This window comes from Pezoporus flaviventris, unplaced genomic scaffold (assembly GCF_033815535.1).
Source record: "Pezoporus flaviventris isolate CSIRO_AGI_PZ_B2104156 unplaced genomic scaffold, CSIRO_AGI_Pfla_v1 ptg000013l, whole genome shotgun sequence".
Taxonomy (NCBI): domain Eukaryota; kingdom Metazoa; phylum Chordata; class Aves; order Psittaciformes; family Psittacidae; genus Pezoporus; species Pezoporus flaviventris.
In genome coordinates, this window is record NW_026892561.1 from 37105800 (window position 1) to 37122277 (window position 16478).

A 16478-nucleotide genomic window follows, 5' to 3' on the forward strand; every position below is an offset into this window, starting at 1 on the left:
ACACTAAAATACAAGCAGTGAATAAAAGTATTGGCTGTGCCAGAATCCCCAGAAGCCAAGCACTGAGAATCTGTTTAGAGCCAAACAGAGAAAAAAATACTTAATGAAGAAATGAGAATGACTGACCTCACACCCATTGATTACAGACATCTTCTGCTGGGTTAGCTTGTCCTTGGGATGGGCCTTCTGTACAAAGGTGTGGTGGGTTGTCATACTCAAGCCTATTCCCTGGCATCTGTAAGGCTGGCAGGGTCACAGCTAGGGGTTAGCAACGTACAAAATAAGTTGTAAGGTCCTTCCCCTCACAACTCTAAGGCACTGAGATCAGCATGTGGTAGGTAGTGAGAGATCACACCTACAGTGAAAAGTTCATAAAGTACATGAGTAAGTAGGCACGCAGTGCTGTTACTAATAGAAGCCAGTTGAAACTTTCATCTTCTTGCAGTATCTGAAGGGTGTACAAGTTTCTCGTCTGGTATAGATCAGCACAACATTTACACCTATATAATTTCTCTACTGATGTCAGAACCAGATGTTCCTGAGGCAGTGCTGGAATTACTCTGTAATGAGACACAGGAGTATCTGCCCACTGTTGAGGCCTCTTCAGGACATCTAACGTGGGTTGTTAGCACATTGTCTTCTTGGTATTCCCCTAGTTCCCATTCTAGGCTCTGCAGGGGCTGAAGGTAAATCAGGCTGTCAGTGTGCAATCATCCACCTTGCATTTTGACAGAAGGGTTTAGACAGATGAATCTCCATTTTATCCAGCTAAATATGATCCAGATAGCGATGCTGTATTGGAGTTAACACAGCACAGCAGGATCACTATGAGTGGGAGTAGGCAGATGATAGATAACAGAAGAGACCAGGACCCATAAAAAGCCATCAGCAAGAATGGTTTGAGGAAGAGAATGGACTGAGCAGCTTGATTCCATACTTAGGCCTAATTGATTCTTTTTTTTTTTTTTTTTTTTTTTTTTTTACCATTTGCTGGGTAATTTAATGTTCCATTTTGCTTTTTGTATCTGGTGGCCTTCATGGATGATGTAAATCATGAACATTCATCTTCTGTATAGCTTTTTTTTCATCTGTAGACCTGATAAAGTTTAGAGCTTAGTGGTTGAATACTTACCTTCAACTCTGAATGATCTGGAGCCCTTTTCTGAGAAGCAGGTTTTATCAACTGCAGTTATACCTGGGTAAAGGTCAGGGATTTCTGCCGCTTCAGAAAACCAAGACCATTTAGAAATTTTCTCAGTTTGCACTTATTGAAGTAACCCAAAGTCATAAGCTGCAGAAGAAAACAGAACTCTACTCTGATTGAGTAGAACTTCAGCTAATTCTCTGGGTTCCTCTCCAGCAAAACATATACATTAAAGCATCATTAAAATTAGTTCCCTTCTTGCTTTCTACCAGAGTTTGTAGTTGGATTTTATATGTCATATTGTAAAAAGGAAAAAAGAACCCAAAAAATCATGTAAGAAACCACCAACCCAAAAAGTCCAAATAGATTAATTGGGTACTCTGCACATCAATTTTTTCATGTAACAGTGTGTTCCTTTTCAAAAGACTCATGGTTCTTAAATGATCAGAAGTACTCATAAAACTCTTCCCAAAGCAATTGGACTAATAACCTATACTTGGACAGCACTATTAAAACACACTAATTGCAAAAAACATAGTGATAACTCACTCATTATAAGAGTATGGGGTAGCAAATTAAGCTGAATGAATTCATCTTGGCACTCTTTGTTCCTCTCTGAATATGTATGTAAACAAAGTTCATACTGAGTGGAGAGCCTCTGTCTGATTTACGTAAGTGTATTAGTTATTTGTAAGACATTACAAGGAAAAAAATTACAAGATATCAAATTAACAGTACTGAAGTGTGACTGAGGTGTGGATTTTTCTCTAGGTAAAAAGTTCTTTTTATTTAGTTCTTTTTTATTTAGTCAATGAATAAAAATAAAACTGGACTTCTCAAGAAATTAATAGTTTTCTATTTTTCAGTAAACATGAGGCTTCACAGAACAAAAAACACCCACAGAATGCAAACAATTTCATCATGCAGCTGTCAAACAATTTCATCAGGCAGCCATAGTCTAATCTCGCTTTCATGAATTTATCTGAAAATTAATTCAGTTGGACACATCTCTGTTAAACATGTATGAAACAGACCTTGATGAACCAAAAAAGAAGCAAGCTGCTGAAAATAAAACACCAACCATTCTAGGGAAAATTTTTTATCTGTACACGTGGAAGCGTTTAGGCACCAGAGATAAGATAGCTGCTTTAAATTCAGTGTCCAAATTCTGCTTTATTATACCCATGCAAATCTGGATGTTTAAATTCAGTTGTTTTGCTTCTTTGCTTGGTAGAGCATGATTGAAACAATATTATTTTCACCAGCTTGATTGGAAATAGTTTGTAAAACTAGTTTGTAATACAGGTATTTCAAAGACTGGGACCATGCAAGTCTGGTTTTAGACAAAGGCTTTATGCTACTAATTTTTGCTTGGCTCTTACTTACAGTTCTCTGCAGTTCTCAGCTTCCAACCCTGAAATCAGATCTACTGGGAAGGGGTAAGGGAAAAGTAGAGACCATGCTTTGATTCACTGTCTCCTGAAACAGCATGGCTACTTGAAGTCCTTACATTTTCTGTGAATTATTTAAAACATTTTCTAAAAAAAGATACATTTTGATGTGGAACTGTTGCTACAGTGCTTCATGAAAATGGTAGAAAAGGTGTTGCAAGGCCCTATGCTGTATTCTAAAGCCAGTATGGCACACCTGTGTGTTCTGTGACTGAGGACTCCAGCCATGAAATACAGCAGCTCAGTTGCTGCTTTGGTGCAAATGTCACCAGAAGATCTGGTCCAAGAGCCTGGCCAGTCAGAAAAAAAAATTAAAAAAAAAATATATTTATAAATACTATTTTTTTGCTCTATAAAACCCCATAATACTACCTTAAGATGTTTCATAGTGAAAGGTGAAGTTCCTTCCCTGCTGTGGTTAGCTGGTTTTTACTACTGTGTAGTAGTTTGTTTGTAGAAGGGTGGGGGAATTATTTCCTCTCCTTTGCTGCCAAAGATTTTCCTACTTAAGCAAAGGTACCTCTTGGTTTGCTCATTATGTCACTCACCTTTGACTTTGCTTTCTCACTGAAAGGTTTACAACAGAATATGTGAAGTTTAGAATTTTGCGTATTTCAGATTCATATATAGATTTAATTAAATATTTTGCTTTCTTTATGCTGCCTTTTTCCCACCCCATTTTCTGAATTAGTTGAATTGCTGGAACTTCTCACATGTTTGAAGAAACCGGTAATTCTTATTCAACCCAGAAAAATAAGAACAGCCCACAATGTTCAATACCTCCTCCTAACTAAATAACAGGTTTTGTCAGGGCTAAATAACAGAAATAGAATCCAGTAAGGTTGTCAGTCATACCCCAGTACCCTTGAGATGCAGAAACTTTCCCCCTTCCCTCTGGCCATTTTAAGGTCTAGATTGATGCTCCAGCACATGCTAATGGAAAGTCCTATTCTTCATGAGTGATCCATGTGGAACAAGCCAATGAGGTGTACATTATAGGAGACAGACAGGCAATTCTTATGTTTAGTAGGCATGAAAAGTGTCCTTGAAACGTTTATGCAATCCCAGAATAAGCTTTCCAAATTATGCTGAATGTAGAGGTATTGAAGATTAAAGGAGAGATGTTTTTAAATGATTTGCTTTACTAGCAGTTAACATCTGATTTAAACTTGAATTGCAGAGTTGAATTCATCACACTTTTAGTAAACACGTTAACGTATTAATAGAACATATAATACTTGGATTTTAATTTTTTAAATTATTTATTTATGTTTAAGATTTACAGATTTGTGATGTATGGGCAAGGGCTGTTATATACTCGATGGCAGTGTAATCTGTAAGAGAGGGGTTTGACTAACAACGCTGCTGAAAGAATACCTAGGCCCAAGGGAAATAAATCTGCTTCTCCTTACCCTACTGCTGTTCTCTGATTTTCATTTTGAATGAAAAATATGGTAAGGATTCATTGGTCCTGTAACGCACATCTCCATGATATTTTATGAGTGGATTTACAGACTTCCAAAGACTTTGTACACATGGAAAGCCCACAGATGTCTTCAAGGTGAGTTGCTGTTCATACTTTTATCGTGGGTAGTGTTTATAGGGGTCTGTCGGGATGGTGAGATTTCCAAACCCATATAAACCCTCTGCACTAATAAATGGAGCATGGAGCAGCCTTGCTTAATATTTCAGGCTCTTGAGCTCATGAGGCCATTGTGGCACAGGTAAAGCAATGCAGATTTGCTAGTTTAAGTCCTGATATCTTGCTGCTGCAGGTTTTTCTACAGATTCAGGGTTACTCTTAATATGCTTGCTGAAGCTGATATGCCAAAGATTGATGTAATATGCTTTGCATTTCCATTCTGTGGTCTGGCAGAAGTGAGACAATTACTCTTAGAGCTTTGCTATTAGTAAAATGAAGATATCTGAAAAAATGCTGCTTGTGAGACCCAACATTTTATGAAAGATTTGGGATCAAAGTACCAGCAGTTCTAACTGGATGGCAAAGCAGTTCAGCCAACACGCTGAACGAAAATTAGAAACAGTCTTTAGAAACTGATGCTGCTGAGTTCCACCTGAATTTGTCCCCTGGCTGATCAAAGGCAAAACAGAGATAAGAAATTCTGAAGGCATGATAAAAAGTGAGAAGCCAAGTTGAGAATATGATTAGAAGTCTTATTCTATCTCTACTGCACTATCAGCAGACTTTCAGTTCATTAATGGATGCAGTCCTGTTAAAAAAAGTAAAATAAAAAAAACCAAAACCTAAACCCCCCAAAACCTGGTTGTCATTAGTAAGTTATGTGTATGCTCATGTTTGTTTACTGTATGTCTAAGTATTATTTAAATAAATGCTGTCTTCAGCTGCCAGAAAAGAATAAAAGCAAGAAAAAAAAAGTAATATACAGACCTCCAAAATGTTCAACGTACACAAAAAGTTGGTCTTATATCTATTTCCCTTGATATTCCAGATTAATGAATGCTTCAAAATCAGAATCTGTGTAATGCAGTTCACCAGGGGAACAGGACCTTTGTGCTTCAAACCCAGGTTTGCTGTCTGCTTTCTTGGGCATCATGCTGTGTTATCCTGTTCACAAACATATCAACTGCCACCTTAGGTCTGTTTAGCCTAGTGCTCTCACTCCTACCATTGCAAACTCTTTCTGAACATCACTCTTCTGATGGTTGAAACTGTCTTTTAACTTATAACATGAAATTGTTCATGATAAGCTGATAATTATTCAAGTACCAGTGTCGTCCCTTAGCTTTAGAAAAGCTTCATTTTCTTTTCTGTAATGTATTTATGAGGAATAACCCTATCTTATCTTAGATTTTATTTTGCTAAACTAAACAAACCAAAGCATTTGCTGGATTAAACAAGCTTTTCTATGTTTGTCTGGCAGAGAGGCGTGCACTCCATTCTTCACTGCCTTCCTCTGTGCTCTCAACTTTTGCTTCAGTGACTAACCAAACTAGCATTTCAGAGAAGGAACCACTAGAGACTTTGCTTAATAACATGAGTGTTTTCCTAACAGCACTTCTTGTCACATATTGTAGCATTGCAATAGCTTTCCCATCATGGCATTGCATCAGGAGCTTATGATCAGCTTGGTATTGACCACAGCTGAAACATGTATGTTTCTGCAGAGCAACAGCATCTTAATCAGCTGATGAAGAACATGCAGGGCTAAGTGTTTTATTCAATCATGTACTTTAATCTTTTCTGTAGTTAACTGACACTTTGCATAGCTCATTACTTCAATGCCCAATGCCACTGGTCACTTTATAACTTCCTTTTTAAAATTGCATGGACATGCAAAGGAAGTGTACTGTAAATGCTGGCATTAAGCTTGAGAATTTTAATGCAAAACCACCACAACATTCAAAATTATTGGTAGCAAGCAAAAACAATGGGCCTGCAGCACTTCGTTTATCAAATATCTATGTAAAAGCATATAGATATTTCTTTATGAAAAGTGGAAAAAATATAGTACTTGTAGGGAAAATATTTGTTTGTGAGTTTAGTTATTTTTTCTTTTCAGATTTACATTTTCAGCCTCAAAGTTCATGAAAGAAAAATGACTAGTTTTGCCTACTAGAAGTAATTCTGGATCAAATTAAGAATTTATGCAGAATGGAAGAAGAAAAAATGCTCTTTTCATCAACTTTCTCCTTCATTACCTTCTAAGATGTGACCCTAACATCGAAAATAGTTAAAACTGTGGTATAACTGTTGTATTTCAGTAAATTCTTATGTCATGAGTGGTGGATGGGTCAGAGGTGGGTCACTTTGTTACAAGGAAGGTTCTTCACATTTTACAGGGAGGTTGCTTGGAAAAACATTTGTTTTGAACCATTTTGTAGCTCTTATTCTTTGAAGCTCATTCTTGTATCTTCATAGCCACAAAAGAAAGGAAATACCTGCTTGCTTATTCTCTCACAACTACTATGCAAACAAACTGTGGTTCAGTCATTGAATGCCATTGCAGATACAGGAATGTGTGAGGGAGATATTCACTTAAATGGCTGCTTCAATGCTGTTTGGTTTTTTGGTTTTTTGGGGGGGATGACCAAAGAACCACAGAAAATACTGGGGAGCCAGATTGGAATTCAGAGGTATCCCAGACCTACTAACAGCAGCACAATGAAAACTGGAGTCCTTGAATGATAATAAAACTACTGAGTTAGTAAAAACTCAACTGATGGAGCTCTCATGTGGAACATACTGTGTCTACAATGTTACAGGTCATTTCCTTTGCCTTTCTCTATAAACATATTTTTCAAATTGGTTTCAAGTTCATCCAGCTGCTTAAAGCATAATATATTGGAAGCATATTAATATAACAGATAACTAGCAGCTGTTGTTGGAAAATTGACAAAACGAAGGGTAGATGTTGCTTCAGAGGATGAACTTGGGCTTTCAGGCAAAACATCTTCCTCGATATTTTACTTCTCTATGAGTTTCTCGTTGCAAAGGCTGGACCAATAACACAAAGAGGTCACATTTTTTCCAGATACAGCCCTAGCCCAAGCATGTCTTGTAAGAAACTGATATGCTGATGGACTAATTTTCAAGGCTTTGAATGACAGGCAAAAAAATTTTCTTAATCTCTCAGCAATTTCTCTCTCCGTTAAAGAAGATACTGTCATCTGTTAACCCTGACTCTACCTTATTCCTATTCATAGAACTATATCTGTATTAGGATTTGGTGACAGTGTATTTATTTGGTGACACATGCTCCTGATGAAACTCTGTGTTCCAGAGATGATCTAATCCATTTAACCATGTCCTACCTCCTATCTCTTCAATTCAGACTTTGTTTTAAAATTATTTCCCCCAACCCCCAGAGACAGTTTGGTTAAAACACCGGAAAGCTACACTTTACATGACTAAAAGAGGTATAATTTTCTTTACTAACTGTGGGTTTGTTTGGTTCTTGGGGTTTTTTTTTTTGTTGTTTTTTTTCTTCTCTAAACCACTGCATGCTTGGCCTGAGAAAGAGAGAAAATACACCACAATCCATTTAACTAGCAACATTACATTCCTATTTTGTATTTAAATCTATCAAGACACATACTGCTTCAGGTTTATTGCTTTTATGATCTTACAAGTTTCATACAATTCACATTGCCTGTAGCTGTCAAATACCATAAGGCTTCCTTAATAAGAGAGAATAAACATACATGTACTTTGATCTACTTCACTGCTTCAAAGTTTAAAATATCCTCTGAGAGGTTTTCACAGAATTTCAAAAAACAGTTATTGAGAGGAGTAATTATGAAAGCAGTAATTTTCTCACTGATGTTTTTCTATAATTCAGAGTTGGGTGGTAAAAGCATTATGTTTCTTTATATTTTTTTCCCCCCACAGTGTAATAATCTGCAAGGACTTTTGATTTATAACATTTTTCTTTTATAACTCACCCTGCCCTGAGGAACTGCAGTCAGGCAGAAGGCTAGGAGACTGGAAGAATGCAGACAGACTATGGAAGCATATGTAGCACCCTGACAAACACAAAGCATTAAAAAAAAAAAATAAAATCAAATCTGCATTTCAAATAGACTTGCATCAGGAGTTTTTAAGCTTGTTTCTGGGCTAGGCCACATGGTTAGAGGAAGATTGCCTTGTATCGTCTGTTTTCCATTCAGAAATAGTGCTGACCTTCATTCCTTTCATAATTTTCTCACATTACAGCAGCAATTACTTATGTAGAAAAAGGATTTAATGGATGTTATACTTCTTTTTATGCAGTTTAGCATCTGGAAACTTGGGAGGAAAGATTCTGCTTCCTAGGGACCACATTTTGAGAAGTGCTGACTTAGGTCACAATCCCATGCAGTCAGTCACAAGGATGCAAACGCATGGAGTTCTTTGCAGATCATTACAGGGAGTTATATAAAGTTACAAGTTGATTTTTAAAAATTGCATTAATACTACTTCAGGTACTTATTTGATTTTATTTTTTTAATTTGTTGCAAATTGCACATTAATGCAATAGCTGTTTAAGGTTTATGCTTCTTTAGGAAAAATGTGATCATGTTGTTACGAATAGCCCAGTACTGAGAAAAAAAAAAAAAATAAATTGTTTGTTTAAAAAGAAAATTGAAGTTCTCTAAATAACAAAAATGAAACTTTTTGTTTACTTCTTTTTTGTCTTAGCTCCTCTGAGTCTTTTTAAAATATCATTTAGAACTAAATTCTTTCAGATTGTTGTTTTTAATTCTTGTGTAGATCCTGAGAGTAGTTTCTGATATGTCTGCCAGCTAGACCAAATTTTTAAGGCTGTAGAGAGAAGGGAGTTATATTTTACATGTAGGGTCAAATAACTCATAGGTTTTGCAATCTAAGAACAATCTTCATTGCAAATCCACAAGGTCTGAAGAATTTTTTACTTTTTGCAGGTCTTTAGAGTCCTTTCCAAGGTTTTACAAGCTCCACAGGGAAAATGATGAATCTTGTAAAACATGTGTTCACAATACAAACGGTTAATCATAAATATGTCACTATGACTTATGCCTGTTTCAGAATGTACAAATAACAGCATAAAGCAGTCTCTCCTGCCATCTTTGAACTGTATATCTTCTATCAGAGTTGTAAAGTGTTTGGTGGGAGACACATCACATTCTGAAAGAGTGAAAGGTAGTCCAAGAGGAATACCATCCCAAGGGACAAGAAGTCAAAAAATATCACAGTGTGTGCTGAAGCTCTGCCAAGGCCTTTTCTAATTGTTCCAAGCTTATCACAAGCTGTCTTTGCTCTAAATTAATGTTGTCAGTATCATGAACTGCAACCTTAGCACAAGGCCAACACTGTCTCTAATGAACGGCAGTGAGTTTGCATGCTGTTACGAACTGCAGCAAGAACTGAGAAATCTGAAGCTGTATAATAAGTAAATTATTCCATCACTTTTCCCTCTGCCTCAGAAGTAGCCTCCAGAACAATAGAAAGCTTCTTACAAGTTAGCTAGTCCACTGTTTTTACCCAAAGCTGGATAACCTGTGTTGCTGTTGATAGCTGTCCAAACTACCTGCTCTTAATTCTTCAGTGCTACAGATGCCAAAATTTCCCCTCGCAGGTGTTGCAAAAAAGAAACGGTAACCTTTTGAAAGAAGCTGTTTATGAATGGATGAACCTGGTTGAACTTTGAACATGGTTTCTAGTCTAATGAGCTGAAAAGAAAATGGTAGAGGCTTGTAGTGGCAAGTTCAGGGCTGTAAATACCCCACTTGTCCTGCCTGCTAAGGAGTTTTGGAGATTTATCACAAGGCCGAACAAGACTGAGCTGCACAACTTTTCCTGGTTGGATTTTTTTTTAATTATTATTATTTTATTTTTAATGCCTGTCAGGTGGACAATTGGTTTTGGGAGAAACCTTTGGTTTATCTTAAATCACCTTAAATCTCCTACTAAGCTCACACTTGCCCCCAGAGTTGACAGTCTTAAAAGGAGTTAAACATGACTGAAATTACTTTGGCGATCACGACCAAACCACTTCCTCATTATGAATTCTGAAGCGTGATTTATGTAGGACGCAATGCTAGTGTTAGGTGAGGTTGTGTTTTATACCTGTGTCTCACCTTCAGCCAGATCTTGACCCCAGAGACCACACGCAGACTAATTTCAAACCTCTCAGCTTTCTTTCAGGATTGTGCCAGGTGAGGGGCACCAGAGTCAGACACGGTGTAGGACAGCCAGGCAGGGCCATGGAGATGGGGATAGCCTAGGGACAGACTGGGTTGGGACAGGGTTGGAGACCAGTGTCCTTCAGTGTCACAGAAGCTGGGACAGCCCCAGGCTGGGCTGAAATGGGGGCCTGGGCCGAGGGTAGGGTGGAGAGGTTCTGGGTGGGGCTCATCAGGGTCGTTAAGGACCGTAAGTATCCTCAGGGGCCCAAGGTTGCTCCCTCAGGAGCTGGGCTGCAGTCTAGGGCATGCCCTGGGGCAGAGTCTTGTCAGGGGCTGTGAGGGTGTAGCACCCAGCTGCTCCTCTTCTCTGTGGGGGTCACCCCTGTTTGGCCTGGGGTCTCCGTGAGCCCAGTGCTGGATGGAAAACAACCTCCTTGTGCTGGAGGGAGTGAAAGGCTGGTGTAACTGCCTTCCTCTTCAGCTGGGGACTTATGCGAGGCCGCGGGACTAATGCCTTACCAGCTGCTGCCAGCCCAACAGGGACAGGACAGTGCTGTTTTCTGGGGTAAGCTGATCATTTGGTGGGCTGTGACACGACAGAATTACAGTGATCCTTGCCTTTTGTGCTAGCTGATAAATGAAGTGAATAGGCGGTTTTACTTCTTATTTATTACTGGGGACACAGTCAGTGTCCTCATGAAAGGCAAACGTGCTGTGAGCTGTATCTGACACAGGCAACGTGATCTCTGCCATTGGTGAAGTTACATTATGGCTGAGTTTGTCCACGCATCTGTAAGAATTTATGTCATGGGGGTTATGCTTGTTGGCCCAGGAAAGAAAGTACATGGCCAAATCCTGATCTCAGTTGCACGTGCGCAGCTCCCAAGGCAGTAGGGCTGCATCCTGGCTCAGCACATGGCCTAATGAGGTCTTGCATGATTGCAAATAATGTGAATGGCACACTGGAGAGTGAGCAAACAACTGTTCCTTGTTTTGCTGTGCTTTCTGCACTGCAGCATCTGTTTTGCTTCATCATTTTTTAAAAGAAAACCACAAATATTTTTCACCAGAGAGCTGATAAATAATAGTCCTTACAGTTTAAAAAGTTTTAAGGGGGATAAAAGCATTTAAGGATAAAGTCCTTATGTTTGGATTTGAGCATTAATTCACAGATTGTCTCTTTATTATTTGGTTCCCAGCTTGGGAAATCCTATGGGGTATGGGCCCTTAGGAAATCACATGGGGTGATGTCTTAGTTTGATTTATTTTTATTTGTGTAACTAACTTTGCACAGAGTTGTCTTTCACAGCAGCATATTTTAATGGGGATTTGTATTTCTTGGAAAATTCAGCAAACTGGGGAGTGTTTAACAATTTTTCAATGAAACTTTAAAGGAAATTTGTTGTGACTTTGCGGATGCACTTGGGATTGGGTTAATGGGCGTGATGTAGTAAACTAAGTAGCTATTTTAAAGGGCTGTGGTCAGAAGATCATATGGGGGTTTTTTGTCTTGAAGTAGCTGCCTGAGAGGAAATGTATTCTAGCAAATGGCAGACTACATGTATAAACAGAAGCAGGGATAGCCTGAGTCTAGTCTTAGTACTTCTCCAATACTTTGCATTTCTGTAGTACTTCCGTGTTTCATATGGTAGATGACAGTTCATGAAGAGAAGTAGTTTTAGCCCTCCTGTCTTTCCTGTTCTTGAGGTGACAAAAAAAAAGTCTAAAAATGATTATCAAAAGGGTCATTTAAACTGTGGTAAAGAGAAATCTTCAAAGGTTCATGTTATTACTTTAAAGTTATGACTGGGTAGGTCCTGAGGTAAGCTCGGATACTTTTGTGATAAGAAAGTATATATTTTTTTATATACATATTTTTTCCCAATGGCTCAAATGCATACTGTCTTGTTTCTGAGTTTCTTAAGTAAACATCAGATTATTGTATTGCTGTTTATCCAGCATCACAAATATATAAATTAATTTTAGAGCAAATGGATGCATTCTTCTCTCTTGTCCACATCATAACATTTCTTTTTAAGATAAGACATAACAAGATCAACAACAAAGCAGGAGAAGCTGGGTACACATGAGAATTTGAAGAGAAAAGAGAATAGAGCTCTTTGCTCTTGTGGGGTTCTCTCCTTATCAACTCCATACAACTTTGTGCTCTCACTTGAAGAACAGTGAACATAACAGGAAAAGCATGCGTGTTCTAGAAATTGGCGGCATAAGCACGGGACAGGAAGTCTTCTGGACAAAGCGGCCTGCAGTACTTACCTGTTTGTTAAATGTATCTGCTTGGTTGGTAGGAAGTAAGACTGTTGCATTTTTATCTTGCTTAAATGGTTACACGGTGAAGGTGGGGGAATATGTTGTTGTCTAAAGTTTCGAGCCATTTTTTTTGAATTATAAAGTTAGGATCAGGCCTTTTGAAGTTTACTGAGATAATGCGATTAAATCAAAGCCAAGATTTTAACATCAGAGAATACCAAGACAGAGGGCCTTGTTTGGGGGGAGGGAGAATAGGAAGAAGGGGGCTTATACCTAGATAAAAAGGTTAATTAGAAGAGGCATGTGAAGTAGAAAACAAAAACAGGCAGCAAGATCTATGCTTTTCATAAATGAGAAGATAATTATAATAGGTGCACCCCATCCACATGCACTTGTGCCCCCCCCCCCCCAACAAGTAAATAAGTGAAACCCAACAGAGCCCACTCACCACTCTCTCACTGATGATTTCTCAATGTTGCTTTTCTGTATTAAGCAGTTAAAGCAGTATTGCAGTCTAGTTGCATCAGGGATACTTTCTGTTTTTTTACTAGATTGGTGATTAGAAAAGGACATGATCCATGTGATGATGGGTCTGAAACATGGTCCCTCCTATGAGGAATTGTAAAAGTTCTATGCAAGCCTTGCCTTAAAGCAGAAAAACTTTTACATCCCATGACTGAATAGATGTAATAATTAGCTAATAGCAGAAAGGTGTGCCTTTGTTTATGTCATTGTACAAATGTTGAAGTGCCTGAAAGACTTTGTGTAGGCTTGACATTATTACAACACTGTTTTTTTTAAATAGCATTTACCTTTCTGTCAATATTTCTCACTGAATTTATTAAAATTGTTTCACAACTCTTTTTTTTTTTCTTTTTTTCCCTTCCAGTAATTCCTTCACTATAATTGGATTATATATTTTCCATTGTTGTGCAGCATAATGTAAGTACTAGGTACTGAAGTGCATATTATTACTTTAAAAACTGATTAGGTGACAAGAATTAATTACAATTATAAATTATTACACAAGTCTCCTGTTCTACAGTGGGAGCGTCAGTAAAATGCTGACACTGGATAATTAACTGGTGCTAATCTGTGTGTTCAGTTTTAGATAGTCCAAAGAAGATTTGATGTTCCCTTTCCTGAAATAAACAAAACCAGCTTCCCAAGTATCAAAAGTAACAGTAGCTTTTAAGGGCTAATCATTACCAGCCTTTGTCATGGGCTTGTAATTGTTTCATGAATTCTGCTTCAATCAGGGAAAAATATGCTTAAGTGCCAATAAAAATTTTTATGCTGCTATGATTTCCTCCTGCCTCATCTTCCTCCTCCCAATTTATGGCTTTATTCCACTGTCTCTGTTACTAAGCAACACTGTACATGTTTTTAATGCAAATGACTTCAAACCCTCTGGTAGTAAGGCAGAATAACATCAGGTTAATTTCCTGATTAATATATGCTACAAAGAAGTGCTGTGCACTAATAAAAACAAAGATGGCTAGAAAGCTGCCTCATAGCATAAGGAAATAAAGTTGGTGGTTTGGTGTTTTGTGTTTTTTTTTTATTTTATTTTTTTGGAGGGGAGGGGGTTGGTTTTGGTTTTTGTTTGTTTTGGGTTTGGTGTTTTTTGGTTTTTTTTTGTTTTTTTTGTTTTTTTTTAATTGTCTAGGTTGTCTTATCTGTATTTGAAACAACCTTTCCAAGCAGAAGGATCAAATGCTAGGGTTCCATCGTTTTGGTTTGATCTGTTTGTGTGTTGAGCCACCCAGCTGTTTGTGCAGTGTGTATGCCATGATGATGCAAGTAGTTTTCTTGTGGTTGCATGCTCTATTTTCATCTTTATACAGAGGACATAAATGCCTTTTTTTCACTCCATTCCAAAATTAATGGTTGCATGGCTTTTTAGGACTGAGTGTTGTCTTTTCATTCAAGCCAATAGTAAAATTCCAGCTGACTTTAGAGTGAACAGGATTCAACCAACATTCGTGCTTGCACCATAAATTTCTTTTGCATGCCACTGTACCACTCCCCATATTCTTAAAGCTCTTAATTATTGTGTATTTCAGGGGATTGCATGATTTTCCTCTTCTTTTTTCCCCCCATAATGTGAAGTCCTACTTAATGGGCTAGCAACTATAATCTTGTCCAAACAGCAATACCATTTTAGATGGAAATAAAGCAGATTTCTTTCTGTACTGCATTACAGAAGTCTTAGGAGTGGTGTTTAGACTGCAGTGTTTGCTCATAGGAACAGCTGCGACAGGCTTATGGCCAATGTTTGCAGAACTGCTTTGACATCTCTAAATCAATGGCAATGCTTGCTATTACAAAGTGGAATTTGAAAGTCTAAACATAGAATATCAAAGGGTTTAAAATACACTTAAATGCATATTTGCAACTTTGATTCCTCTGATGCCTGAAGATTTATGCCTTTCAAACAGCCTGAAATAATATTGAGCTTCCAGACAAGTTCTTAGATAGGCTCTAAGTTTCAATCCTACCCATTTTCAACGTAACAAACTAATAGTATGTAATGCAGCTGTAGGAACCATGTCTGCATGCCCTGTCATCAAATGTTTTTTGTTCTGTGTATTATTTTTTCACTCTGTATAAAAATAAATAAATTTTATCTCCTGTTACTTAGGCCTCTTGAAGGAGGAAGAAATACTGAATTGCTGCCAGCAAAAACCTGTCAAATGCACAGTCAGCAGAATGAACAACAGACCAGGAACTTTGTTTAAATTTTAAAATGATGTTTAAATCATGATTTGAAACTTGTGCCTAAGAATATTTGTTTGTTTTTAAATTTGGTAGAGCCCTCCTGAGAGAATTGTACCATGCTTTTGGGAAATAAGTATTTCCCAAATGAAAAACATACAGAGAAAGTTTTTCTTTGTTTTCTGTGAAAACACACATTTAAAAACAGTGTGGGATTAACACAGTTATACGGAACACATCCTTAGTACTGACCATGTGTTCTCTACTTTTATGGTGAACTTAACAGCTATGCATGAAATACTCTTTGTGTGTTTGGAGAACATATCATAGAAGAACAAATGTTAAATTTAGACATGGTTAATTAAATACAAGTCATTGCCAAATAAAACAAGCCATAGTGTGTTTTAGTGCATGTTTGCAGCATGCTGGAATGTAGCAGTAGCATGTGTATGGTGTGCGCTGGATAGCAGTCAATAATATATATTGGCAGTAAATGCAGGTATTCCATTGTAGGTGAAATTTAGCCATGTCTCTGTCTGCACTTTGTTATTTCAGGATGCCATTGCCTCCATGGTGGTTTTGGGCCAGAGGCGTGAACTTTATTTTCTGTAAATGAAACTGGATTTCATTAATGTGCACTGAACACATTAATGTTCTGTGTAAGCTTGAATGCTGGGGGTGCTGATCTGCTTGTGGTTGGAAATTATGGAGCTTTGCAGTGTTGATCAGCTTCTCCTGTGACATAGGCAGATCATCAATCAAATGATATCGCAGGAGAGGTAAAGGCATGTTGTGTCATGGAATAACCTTGTCAAAATATTTGAATTAACTTGGCAGAAAATTCAGCCTTTAAACAGCTCCAAGATAAGCATTGAAGTGTAAGGAAAATTTTATATTGCTTGTAAAGTTTCCAGTCATCTTTTGGGCTGGAGGCAAGAATATGCCTTTAGACGTGGTGGGGCTTTTTTTGTGTTTGGTTAGGTTTGTGGAGGTTTTTTGTTTTGTTTTGTTTGTGGTTTGGGTGTTTTTGTTTGTGATTTTTGTTTTGTTTTTTTTTTAATGTACTGTATACTTTTAAATAAATTTAAATCCAGTGCATATTCGTGCATCACTGTAATGAATGCTGATGTTTTGGCACTGATCTGTGAAGCTCTTGAAACAGATTTGATATGCACATTAGAGGTGAGTCCCACAAGAGGCCATGGGCAAAAGAACTGTAGGAGCATATCCCTTGGTAGAATGTATCTAGACTTGAGCAAAAAGTACGA